Here is a 12,638-nt window from a genome sequence, read left to right on the forward strand (position 1 = left end):
GTATTTGAAAATTGACAAGCATATCATAAAAGTTATGTGAAAATGCAAGTGGATATTTCTTCCTAAAGACGAACAAAAAAGATGGAGGGCTTTTTCTCAATATAAAACATGAAGTTACAGTAATTAAGAAAGTTTGATGTTGATACAGTGACAGGACAATAGATGATCCATACGGAAGAGCAAGTCCAGAGAGAAGCCTATATATATTCAAGCAATATTTGAACCAATAAAGCTTTCTGTTGTCTTTAATGCTACACATACCAATGTGACTGTACCTGTGTAATAGTAACAGATAGTAATAGTTCTGTAACATCAAAGGGAAACTAACAGCAAGACCCAGCACCACATAGAGTAATTTCATAATGTGTTAATGTCAAATGAAACTAAAACCACAGCTTCCAGGGAGAACTCAATGTTTAAGGGAGTCTTTTGGAGATCATTAATAATAAACTTACCAGATTTGGAACTATCTGAATTCCTTATTTTTACTGAAGAATAATAAATTCCTTTTTATAAAACTTTACATACAGAAACAGCTGGCAGCTTTGTGGATCACCAATGAGAAGTTGAATCTACCCCTATATGTGCATTTTCCTAAGTCTAATCATAGAATGAATTGTCAGAGGTGGAAAGAGAAGCAGGACTAAACTAAACCGAACCAATATGACAAACTATGAGGCAGTTGTCTCATTAGTTTTTGTTTTTGTAATATGTCTGATAAGTGTTAAAGAGAAAACTTCCTGGGAAACTATTTTTCCTTAGTTTTTCTTTGCTAAAAAAAAAAAAAGTGAACAATAAGAATGGCATGACTGAGAATTGAAGTTTCCCTTACACTGTTTATAGTATATAACATACACCCTGGAATTTGCAAACACTTATTCTGTATCCATTTAGCAATGGTTTAGGATATTAAGATTATCCCAAGGCTCTTTTCAAGACAGCTTCTAGAGTTCTAAATCAAACCATGTGGGCACTTTTTAAGACTCATTTCAAGACCATCTTATTAACCAGATTAAGAACTGAATTGCTGATTATCAGAGAAATGAAAATCAGTGCTCCAATGAGGGATCACCTCACACCAATCAGAATGGCCATCATCAAAATGTCTCCAGACACTAATGCTGGAGAGAGTGTGGAGAAAAGGAAACACTCCTAAGTTGCTGGGTGGGAATGTAAATTAGTTGAGACATTATGGAGAACAATATGGAGATTCCTCAAAGGCTAAAGAGTTAGAATATGATCCTGAAGTCCCAATCCTAGGCATATATGCTGAGAAGATGAATACTAATTGGAAAAGACACATACACCCCAACGTTCATCAGTCAGTCAGTCATTTCAGTCGCTCAGTCATGTCTGACTGTTTGTGACCCCATGGACCGCCTCATACCAGGCTTCCCTGTCCATCACCAACTCCTGGAGCTTGCTCAAACTCATGTCGATCGAGTCAGTGATGGCATCCAAACATCTCATCCTCTGTCATCCCCTTCTCCTCCTACTTTCAGTCTTTCTCAGCATCAGGGTCTTTTCTAATGAGTCAGTTCTTTGTATCAGGAGGCCAAAGTATTGGAGCTTCAGTTTCCGCATCAGTCCTTCCAATGAATATTCAGGACTGTTTTCCTTAAGGATTGACTGGTTTGATCTCCTCACAGTCCAAGGGACTCTCAAGAGTCTTCTCCAACACCACAGTCAAAAGCATCAGTTCTTTGGCATTCAGCTTTCTTTATGCTCCAACTCTCACATCCATACATGACTACTGGAAAAAAATCATAACTTTGACTATATGGATCTTTGTCAGTAATGTCTGTGCTTTTTAATACACTATCTAGGTTGGTCATAGCTTTTCTTCCAAGGAACAATCATCTTTTCATTTCATGGCTGAAGTCACCATCTGCAGTGATCTTGGAGCACCCCCAAAACAAAATCTGTCACTGTTTCCATTGTTTCCCCATCTATTTGCCATGAAGTGATGGGACCAGATGCCATGATCTTAGCTTTTTGAATGCTGAGTTTTAAGCCAGCTTTTTCACTCTCATCTTTCACTTTTATCAAGCAGCTCTTTAATTCCTCTTTGCTTTCTGCCATAAGGATGGTGTCATCTGCATATTTGAGGTTATTGATATTTCTCCTGGCAGTCTTCATTATAGCTTGTGCTTCATCCAGTCTGGCATTTCACATGATGTACTCTGCATATAAGTTAAATAAGCAAGGTGAAAATATACAGCCATGATGTACTCCTTTCCCAATTTGGAACCAGTCTGTTGTTCCATGTCTGGTTCTAACTGGTGCTCCTTGACCTGCATATAGGTTTCTCAGGAGGCAGGTAAAGTGGTCTAGTAGTCCCACCCCTTTAAGAATTTTCCAGTTTGTTGTGATCCCCACAGTCAAAGGCTTTGGTATAGTCATTGAAGCAGAAGTAGATGTTTTTCTGGAATTCTCTTGCTTTTTTTATGATCCAGTGGATGTTGGCAATTTGATTTCTGGTTCCTCTGCCTTTTTTAAATCCAGCTTGAACATCTGAAAGTTCTTGGTTCATGTACTGTTGAAGCTAACTTGGAGAATTTTGAGCATTACTTTGCTAGTGTGTGAGATGAGTGCAATTGTGCAGTAGTTTGAAGATTCTTTGGCATTGCCTTTCTTTGGGATCGGAATGAAAACTGACCTTTACCACCTTGGAAAACTGTGGCCACTGCTGAATTTTCCAAATTTGCTGGCATATTGAGTACAGCACTTTCACAGCATCATCTTTTAGGATTTGAAATAGCTCATCTGGAATTCCATCACCTCCACTAGCTTTGTGCTTTGTGATACTTCCTAAGGCCCACTTGACTTCACACTCTAGGATGTCTGGCTCTAGATGAGTGATCACACCATTGTGGTTATCTGGGTCATGAAGATCTTTTTTGAATAGTTCTTCTGTGTATTCTTGCCACCTCTTCTTAATATCTTCTGCTTCTGTTAAGTCCATACCATTTCTATCCTTTATTGTGCCCATCTTTGCATGAAATGTTCCCTTGGTATCTCTAATTTTCTTGAAGAGATCTCTAGTATTCCCATTCTGTTGTTTTCCTCTATATATTTGCATTTATCACTTAGGAAGGCTTTCTTTTCTCTCCTTGCTATTCTTTGGAACTCTGCATTCAGATGGATATATCTTTCCTTTTCTCTCTTGTCTTTTGCTTCTCTTCTTTTCTCAGTTATTTGTAAGGCCTCCTTAGACAATCATTTTGCCTTTTTGCATTTCTTCTTGTGTATTGTTTTGATCACTGCATCCTGTACTGTTGCAGTCCTTTAGTAGACTGGAACCTGGTGGTCCGGAGTCAATGATAAGAACGCGTGAGAGAGAAAGGGGCTAATATTCCCTGGTTCATGCAGAGAACCAATAAAGCCCTAGAACAGGGAATGTACCACTCACAAAGGCACAGGGCGTCCTCTTGAGGAGGTCTTGAAAGCCTGGGCAGAAAAGTGAGCTTGGCAGGTTTCCACACTCCAGAGAATTAGCCAGAGGGAGAGAGAGAGAGAGAAAGAAAGAAGGACACGGGGACCCACATCCTGATGGAACAAGGGTGCTTTATTGAACTCTGTGTGAGTATATATACTGTTTTACAAGGTAGCCTTTTCAGCAAAGATAAAGATCAAAAGACCAGACTTACAAGTTACCAAGGAAACAAGGAGTAATAGAGGTCATAAAGCCAGAAGACAATCCATATCAAAAGAAAGAGGGTCGTAAATAATCACTTTCACTGTATGGAAAAGCTAATGAAGGAAATGCATGCATGCATTCCATCCCATGACCTCAGTCCTAGGAGCAGCACGCCACTCCACTCGCTCCTGTTACCAGGAACTGATAAGGAACAGAGGGCTCATGAGAGACAGAAAACAGCACACAGGAATCCTACTGTTAAACATTCCCTGACACTGTACAATGTCACAAACCTCCGTCCATAGTTCTTCAGGCACTCTATCAGATCTAATCCCTTGAATCTATTTGTCACTTCCACTGTATAATCATAAGGGATTTGATTTAGGTCATACCTGAATGGTCTAGTGGTTTTCCTTACTTTCTTCAATTTAAGTCTGAATTTTGCAATAAGGAATTCATGATCTGAGCTACAGTCAGCTCCTGGTCTTGTTTTTGCCAATTGTTTAGAGCTTCTCCATCTTCAGCTGCAAAGAATATAATCAATCTGACTTTGGTATTGACCATCTGGTGATGTCCATATGTAAAATCGTCTCTTGAATTGTTGGAAGAGGGTGTTTGCTATGACTAGTGCATTCTCTTGGCAAAACTCTATTAGCCTTTAGCCTGCTTCATTTTGTATTCCAAGGCCAACTTGCCTGTTATTCCAGGTATCTCTTGACTTCCTACTTTGGCATTCTAGTCCCCTATGATGAAAAGGACATCATTTTTTTTCGTGTTAGTTCTAGAATGTCTTGTTGGTCTTCCTAGAACCATTCAACTTTGGTTTCTTTGGTGTTAGTGGTTGGGGCATAGACTTGGATTACTATGATATTGAATAGTTTGCTGATGTTCACAGTAGCACTGTTTACAATAGCCCAAGAGATGGAAGCAATCTAAGTGTCCATCAACAGATAAATGGGTAAAGAAAACTAATACAACATTGTAAATCAACTACACTTCACTCAAGAAAATCATGCTTCAGTAATACAAGTAGGTTTATGATTATAAAGTTAAAAACCTGCTTTGCAGACTGCCTTTCATCCCATGGGGGTGGTGATGGTGACAGGAAGGACTTAATGCTGAAGAAAGAGACATCCTGAAGCTTCCATTAGGAACTCTATGTGGTAATTGGTGAAGACTTACCAGGCTACATGGAGAGGTGGCTACCAGCAATTTCTAGATCCAGCTGTTGGGACCTGTTACAAGTCCCCATATTAAAGTAGATGCCAAGGAAAAGAACAAAGCCATTTTTGAAAGGATCCAACGAAAGCTAACCACTAAGGGTCAAGCTGTTGAATGCCACTCACCTCTCATGTGTGCCTAAGAGATGGTGACCTACCACTTGTGTCAGGAAGATCTATGATTTTTTTTCTTTAAAAATTTTAAATTTATTTTAAATTGGAGAATAATTGCTTTCAATATTGTGTTGGTTTATGCCATAGCTCAACATGAATCAGCCATTGGTATACGTATGTACCCTCCCTTATGAATCTCCCTCCCATCTCTCACCCCATCCCACCCCTTGGGATTGTCACAGAGCACCAGGTTTGAGCTCCCTGTGTCATAGAACAGATCCCCACTGGCTATCTGTTTTACATATGGTAATATACGTTTCAATGCTCCTCTCAATTCATCCCACCCTCTCCTTCCCCCACTGTGTCCACAAGTCCATTCTCTGTGTCTGCATCTCCACTGCTGCCCTACAAATAGGTTCATCAGCACCATCTTTCTAGATTCCACATGTATGCATTAATATACAATATTTGTTTTTCTCTCTCTGACTTCATTCTGTATAATAGGCTGTAGGTTCATCCCCCTCATTAGAACTGACTCAAATGTGTTCCTTTTTATGGCAGAGTAATATCCCATTTTGTATATGTACCATAACTTCTTTATCCACTCATCTGTGATGGACATCTAGGTTGCTATTGTAAATAATGTTGCAGTGAATATTGGGGTACATGTGTCTTTTTCAATTACGGCTTTCTCAGGGTATATGCCCAGTAGCGGGATTGTTAGGCCATATGGTAGTTTTATTTGGTGGGAATGTAAATTGATATAGCCATTATGGAGCACGGTATGGAGATTCCTTAAAAAACTAGAGCTGTGATTCTTGATGGGAGTGAGGCAGGTTGTCAGCTTTTGAGGCAAAAGAATGGAGAGCAGCATCTCACTTTCTCAAAAAGGAGCCCTGGACTTTTGTTGTATTACCCTCTGTGATTATGCATCCATATGTCCCAAGGCCAAGATGTGGGTAAGTCCCTTCAGATGAGAAATAACAAGGTGGTTCACTGTGGAGGGGTGGAGAATCAAGTTTGAATATCAGGAAAATTCGAAGGTATTTGGAGCTTTTTCTGGAATCTCAGTTCTTGATCTTGGTCTCCGTGTCTCACGGAGACCAAGTGTGGTCTCACATCTGTTTTTGGATGTCATGTGAAAATGTTCTCAGCATTCATGAAATCTGAAATTCAAGAATTGTCCTTTCTTTATATTCCAGGCAGGCAAATGTAGATTTTTTTCACCTGGCAGAGGCTACCTTGATTATAGTCTTTCAGGAGCCTTTTAAGCAATAAAAATAGATGTGTATTTACAGCTGTGTTTGAATTTCCTGTATCATTCTTTCCTTACCAGGGAATCAAATACATTCAGCGCTTTTATCAGATGATGCTTGTAATTGAAAGGGAAAGAGATGAGAAACACCATTATTTATTACCCTGTATTGAGCACTTAGTTAAGGTCAATAGATGTGATTTCAGTTGAAGAATAAGGTGTTAAACCTAAAACACTTGGCTCTTCGGGGTTAGACGTTGGAAGAGAGCTTTTTAAATGGGTTGACTGTTTACCCTGTGTAGTGTCTCAGGTTCACCGGTATTTAGAGCTTAACCAAGAAAAAGAATTTACCAACACTGTGAAATATCTTAGTAGCAAGACAAAGTAATGGTGAGCTTCTTGATGGTGAAATAAAGCGACTATCAGGTCTTATAAAAGGCTGATCTTATGGGATGTCAGACATAGGAGGTGAAGAAAGTAAAGAAAGTTTTAAAAGTGCTGTTTTCACACTTTATTTCCATGCTAGTGTTTCAGTTTCCTTAAAATCTTTCTGTGTGTGACTGGAAAAAAAAAACAACAAAAAAACCAACAAACACCACGTTGCTTTATTTTTCTAAACCCAATTAAGTATGGCTGTCATTCCACTTCCATCAGAATTGGCAGGCAGTGCACTCTCGGTTCTGTCTGTGGGGAAGAGCCTCTGGTTCTCAGCCTAGGTGGTGCGGCTGCTGCCAGCTTTTTTTGCCCAAGTTTTTGTAGTCTGCTGGAAAGCACAGCTCCAGCCCTCTCTGCCTGAGCTTGGTTCTGGGTCATTGCTGAGAATCCCAAGCTGGAGCCCTGGGACCCAGCATTCCTGGGCACAGGGCCACCCCCATTGAAAAGTCATTTTTTCTTCATGTAAGTCACTTACTCCAGTAGAACAAGACACATCATTTTTTGTTTTACCACCTGTCCCAGATAACAGTGATTGACTAGACTTGGGGAAAGGTCCATAGAAACTGTATTTTTTAAAAGCTCCACCAGTGATTCTTACCAGTATCTTTCAGCAAAGCATCTTCCCCCATCAGGGCTCATAAAGATGAAGAAATCAAGGAGGCCCCTGTGGAGCCTCCTAAACTCACCTGATGCTAAGAGTCAAGTGGGGGTACTTGCATAAATTCCCAGGTTCTCTTTTCAGCTGCTCTTAACCAGAATTGCCTGTTGAAGGACCTGGAAAAGTATATATAACATCAGGAAAGTTTAGGAAGCAATCTTAACTACAGTGCCTCTAAAACTGGAACATACCTGAGGATCCCCTGGAGCTTGTTCAGACAGATGCCTGGGCCCCACCCCCGGAGATTCTGACCAGTAGGTCTGGGGTGGTGGAGAGTGTGCATTTCCAATAGATTCCAAAATGGTGTGTGTCCTGGTCCCTGGACCACACTTGGAGTAGTATTGCTCTATGAGATACACTTCTTAGGCAGAGTTGGCTGCTCCCTAATATTTGGGCCCTGGCCTTGGTGTCAAGAAAGATGGCAAGACATAGATGCATTAATCAGTTATTGTCCCCAGCTAAATTGTTCTCTGTGCTCACACATTGAGCAGAACTTTCTGTGGAGAAGGATAGCTTGGGGGATGTCCAGGCATTTGGTTGTAGACCTGAAAAATCCCAAATCATTTGTGGGACAGTGGTTGCTTAAACAGGCCCTGGGAACTCTGTCAGTATTTTTATTTTTCCTATTATAGATTGTTACTTCCATTGATACTATATACCTTAACCATCTTTGTTTATATAGATGTTTGTTTAACTGACAGTTTTGTCAATTATTCCTTTTAATTAATTTTTATTGGAGTATAGTTGCTTTACAATGTTGTGTTTCTAAAGTGCATCAGCTTTATGTATACATATAGCTCCTCTTTTTTGGATTTCCTTCCCATTTAGGTCACCACAGAGCATTGACTAGAGTTCTCTGGGCTATATAGTGGTTTCTCATTAGTTACCTATTTTATACAAAGTATCAGTAGTGTATATGTGTTAATCCCAATCTCTCAATTCCTTTCACATCCCCTTTCCCACTTGGTATCCATATATTTGTTCTCTATATTTGTGTCTCTGCTTTGCAAATAAAATCATCTATACAATGTTTCTAGATTCCACATATATGCATTAATATATGATATTTGTTTTTCTCTTTCTGACTTCACCTTGTGTGACTCTCTAGGTCTATCCACGTTTCTACAAATAACCTGGTTTCAATCCTTTTTATGACTGAATAATATTCCATTGTATATGTGTACCACATTTTCTTTATCCATTCCTCTATCAATAGGCATTTAGATTGCTGCCAGGTCTTCACGGTTGTAAATATTCTGGTATTTTGAATTATGGTTTTCTCTGGGTTTATGCCCAGAAATGGGATTGCTGTGGCATGTGGTAGTTCTATTTTTAGTTTTTCAACAGTATGGAGGTTCCTGTTAGTATTTTTAGCAAACTTTCCAGTGATACTCAGATTGGGGAAGCATTCAGTTTAGTTCAGTTCAGTCGCTTAGTCGTGTCCAACTCTTTGCAACCCCATGAATCGCAGCACGCCAGGCCTTCCTATCCATCACCAACTCCCGGAGTTCACTCAGACTCACGTTCATCGAGTTGGTGATGCCATCCAGCCATCTCATCCTCTGTCATTCCCTTTTCCTCCTGCCCCCAATCCCTCCCAGCACTGCAGATGGTGACTGCAGCCATGAAATTAAAAGATGCTTACTCCTTGGAAGGAAAGTTATGACTAACCTAGATAGCATATTCAAAAGCAGAGACATTACTTTGCCAACAAAGGTCCGTCTAGTCAAGTCTATGGTCTTTCCAGTGGTCACGTATAGATGTGAGAGTTGGACTGTGAAGAAAGCTGAGTGCCGAAGAATTGATGCTTTTGAACTGTGGTGTTGGAGAAGACTCTTGAGAGTCCCTTGGACTGCAAGGAGATCCAACCAGTCCATTCTGAAGGAGATCAGCCCTGGGTGTTCTTTGGAAGGAATGATGCTAAAGCTGAAACTCCAATACTTTGGCCACCTGATGTGAAGAGTTGACTCATTGGAAAAGACTCTGATGCTAGTCTCTATAAAAATGTTTGAAGTACGTGGCCAGCTATTTGCTGACTTTTTCTTATTTTCTCTTTTTGCTTTGATTTTTGAAAGACAGTTACGCTGCCTGAAAAAGTAACATTTGATACTCACATTTCCTCCTCACTCAGAGAGATCCTGCAAACCCAGTGTCTCCCTGTTTCCCCCACATGTGTTGATGTCAGGACAGACATCCTAGGCCTGAGTCTGTGCTCATGTAGGATCCCCACCTTCTCTTTGGACATTCCTCATGCTTTATTGCTCACTGCACATCTTGTGAGGGCCTTGGAGAGAGGCATGTCTGAAGTAAGACTCAAGTGCCTCAGATGGGGCTGATGTCAGATCCCTTGCTTTTCTTATTTAGATCAGCAATCACACTTGCATTCCTATCAGGAACAGGCAGAGGTGCTGAAGGTAGGTCCCAATGCCTGAGACTCTGATTGCATTTTCAAGAGTGGGCCCCAGTACCTGCAGCTGTGATGGGCACCCTGTCCCACCCCCCCATGGCTTCTGCAGGCAGTCTTCAGGGCACAGGAGGAACCCCGGTTCAGGCTTGGGAATCCTTAGGCTTGTGAGTACCATGGAAGAGGATTCCTTAATAGACATGGGTTGGCGACTAAGCAGGGGAAAGGAGGAAGCAGCTTCCTCTTTCGTGTAGTGCCAGTGTTTCTCGTGAAGAGAGATGGTTAAAAGTATTGCAAAATGCACAGGCTAACCCCTGGCACGAGTGGTGACACAGCCTTTCTCTTGCTTTAATTTTTTCTTTTTAGGAGATAAAGGCATCTGGATTTGTTATGTAGGAAATGAGATGGAAGGAGGATGGCAGAGTCTGAGGAAACCCAGACTGAATGCTTTAACCAACCCAATCACTTAGATGCTGCTGCCATCTGATTATCATATATTTGTTTATGTTCTCCCACCTGCCACCACCCCGCTTTTGTTCTTTTCTCATTTTTCCCCATTTCATGAGAACTAGATTGCCCTCTGCTGGCCAAAAAAAATTTTTTTAATCAGATAAAACTCTGACAAAATTAACTGATTGTTTCATAATCATCATGTATAAACAAACCTTAAGATCTGTCTCATCCCAGTGGCCTGATGCTTAAGCTATTGCCCTTTGAATCAATTAGTCATTCTTAGCATATCTCAGTATCAAATTGATGCCCAGTGAAATAATGGGCAGTGTTCCGGTAGAGAACTGAGATCCTGCTCTTGTCATAGAAAGCTTGGTTGTGGATCACACGGTGTAATTTTCCAGTTAAAACACAATGATGGGCAATTTACAATGATGCGTGTTTGCAGTATGGGAATGAAACTGTGGTCTCCCCACCGCGCCCCCAACCCCCTCTGCCAGGTTTCTGAAGCTAAGCTGAAAAGAAGTTATAGGTCATAGTATTTCACCTTGAACAACAGCCTTCAATAAATGCCACGTTCAGAGACAATAACAAAAGTTACAAAGTCTAAGCAATATACTTGGAGTAATTTTGAAAGCAGATTTACTGAGGTGTAATTTTGGGCTCCATGGGTTGGATGGCATCACTGACTCGATGGACATGAGTTTGAGTGAACTCCGGGAGTTGGTGATGGACAGGGAGGCCTAGCGTGCTGTGATTCATGGGGTTACAAAGAGTCGGACACGACTGAGCGACTGAACTGAACTGAATTTATATACCATAAAATTTGAAATATACCTATTTCAAATAGGTATATTTGAAATATACCATGAAATATACCTATTTAAATATGCATTGAAATATACCATGAAATATACCTATTTCAGATATGCAGTTTGAGGATTTTGAGTAAACTTATAGAATTGTGTGCTGTCACTGAAATCTAGTTTTAGAACATTTCCATCACCCCAAAAAGATTGTTTGTTCTCATTTGCAGTCAATTCTGCTTCTACACCCACATCTGCTGCTGCTGCTAAGTCGCTTGTCGTGTCCGACTCTGTGTGACCCCATAGACGGCAGCCCACCAGGCTCCCCCATCCCTGGGATTCTCCAGGCAAGAACACTGGAGTGGGTCTAGGCAACCTTTAATTTGTGAGTAGAATTGTTTTAAAGTATAAAAATGGAGACCTTTTAGTTAAGTGGAATAGATAATGGTTTAATTGATAAATGATACTGGCATAGTCAGCTATCCCTCTGGGAAATATCCTATCTAACTTGCTCACCTCTGTGAATCTTGTCACCTCTTCCTTGATACTCTGCTGGACAGCTCTGGCACCTCACCTCACTTACCTCGGACCATCATCTACCAAGCTTCTAGCACTTCCTCAGCGACCAGCTAGGACGGCTCAAGGTGCTGAGTGCAGGGTCACAGGAGCGTCCTCCCAATGCCTGCCCCCCCCCCACTGACCTTACCTCCTGCATACCCACCCCAGTTCAGCACGCAGGAGATCCAGTCCCTTCGCGACTTCCTGTAGTTTCTGCTAGTTCACACCAGCCTCCTCTTCCTTCACTGTGGACACTCTTTCTCCCCGGCAGTGGGGACTGCATTTCTGAGTTCTGGGTGTGCTGAGCTCTGATGCTGTTCACTAGCCTGGAAGCAGTAAGGATCAGCAGCTTCAGGTGGAGTCTTGGCGGGGGATCCTGGGAGGGGAGGTGGCCCTCCTCTGCCAAAGGGGAGGGAGGGTGGGCCTCTCTTTGGTGGGGTGATTTAGGGGACCTGGAAGTTCAGAGTTCTGAGCCTGGTTTACCTCCATGACTTCATCGGGGTCCTCAGGGTCCCACTTTTCCTGGCTGTGACAGAAGGGAACTGTCAAGACTGCATAATAAGCTTTCTTTGTAGCTTTGCCTCCTTGGCAGATTTTGAGCTGATTTCTAGTACAGTCTGCCGTGCAGTTGCCTTATGAGATAAAGGTCTCATAAGGGCTTCCCTAGAGGCCCTCTGTTTTTCACAGTTTTTGCTTGGTTGACCTGTAGCTATCTTTCTTCTTTCCGAAGATATTCTAACAGCTACCAAAGCAGTGAACATCACAATTGTCATTTAACTACCATTTTCTTGTGCTGTTCAAGCTGTCTTCATCTTCCACCAGTACTTAATCCTGTCACCCCAAAGTAAGAGTTGTGATGCTTTGTCACTCAAATGGTCACCATAAATGAGGTTCTTGCCATCTGACACACGGGTAGGCAATCAACTGCCAAATCCTACTCAGAGAGTTTGCTTTTCTAGGGCTGCTTCTGGTACTGACTTTCTCAGCCTGATACCCAGATATCCAGAGACTGAAACAAAGGCTTTCCTGTGGGTGGACTTGGAGGGGGCTGTGATTCCAGGAAGCAGAAAATTAGGATGGGGAAACAAAAGAAGGCAA

This window comes from Bos mutus, chromosome 8 (genome assembly GCF_027580195.1).
Source record: "Bos mutus isolate GX-2022 chromosome 8, NWIPB_WYAK_1.1, whole genome shotgun sequence".
In the NCBI taxonomy this organism is placed as follows: domain Eukaryota; kingdom Metazoa; phylum Chordata; class Mammalia; order Artiodactyla; family Bovidae; genus Bos; species Bos mutus.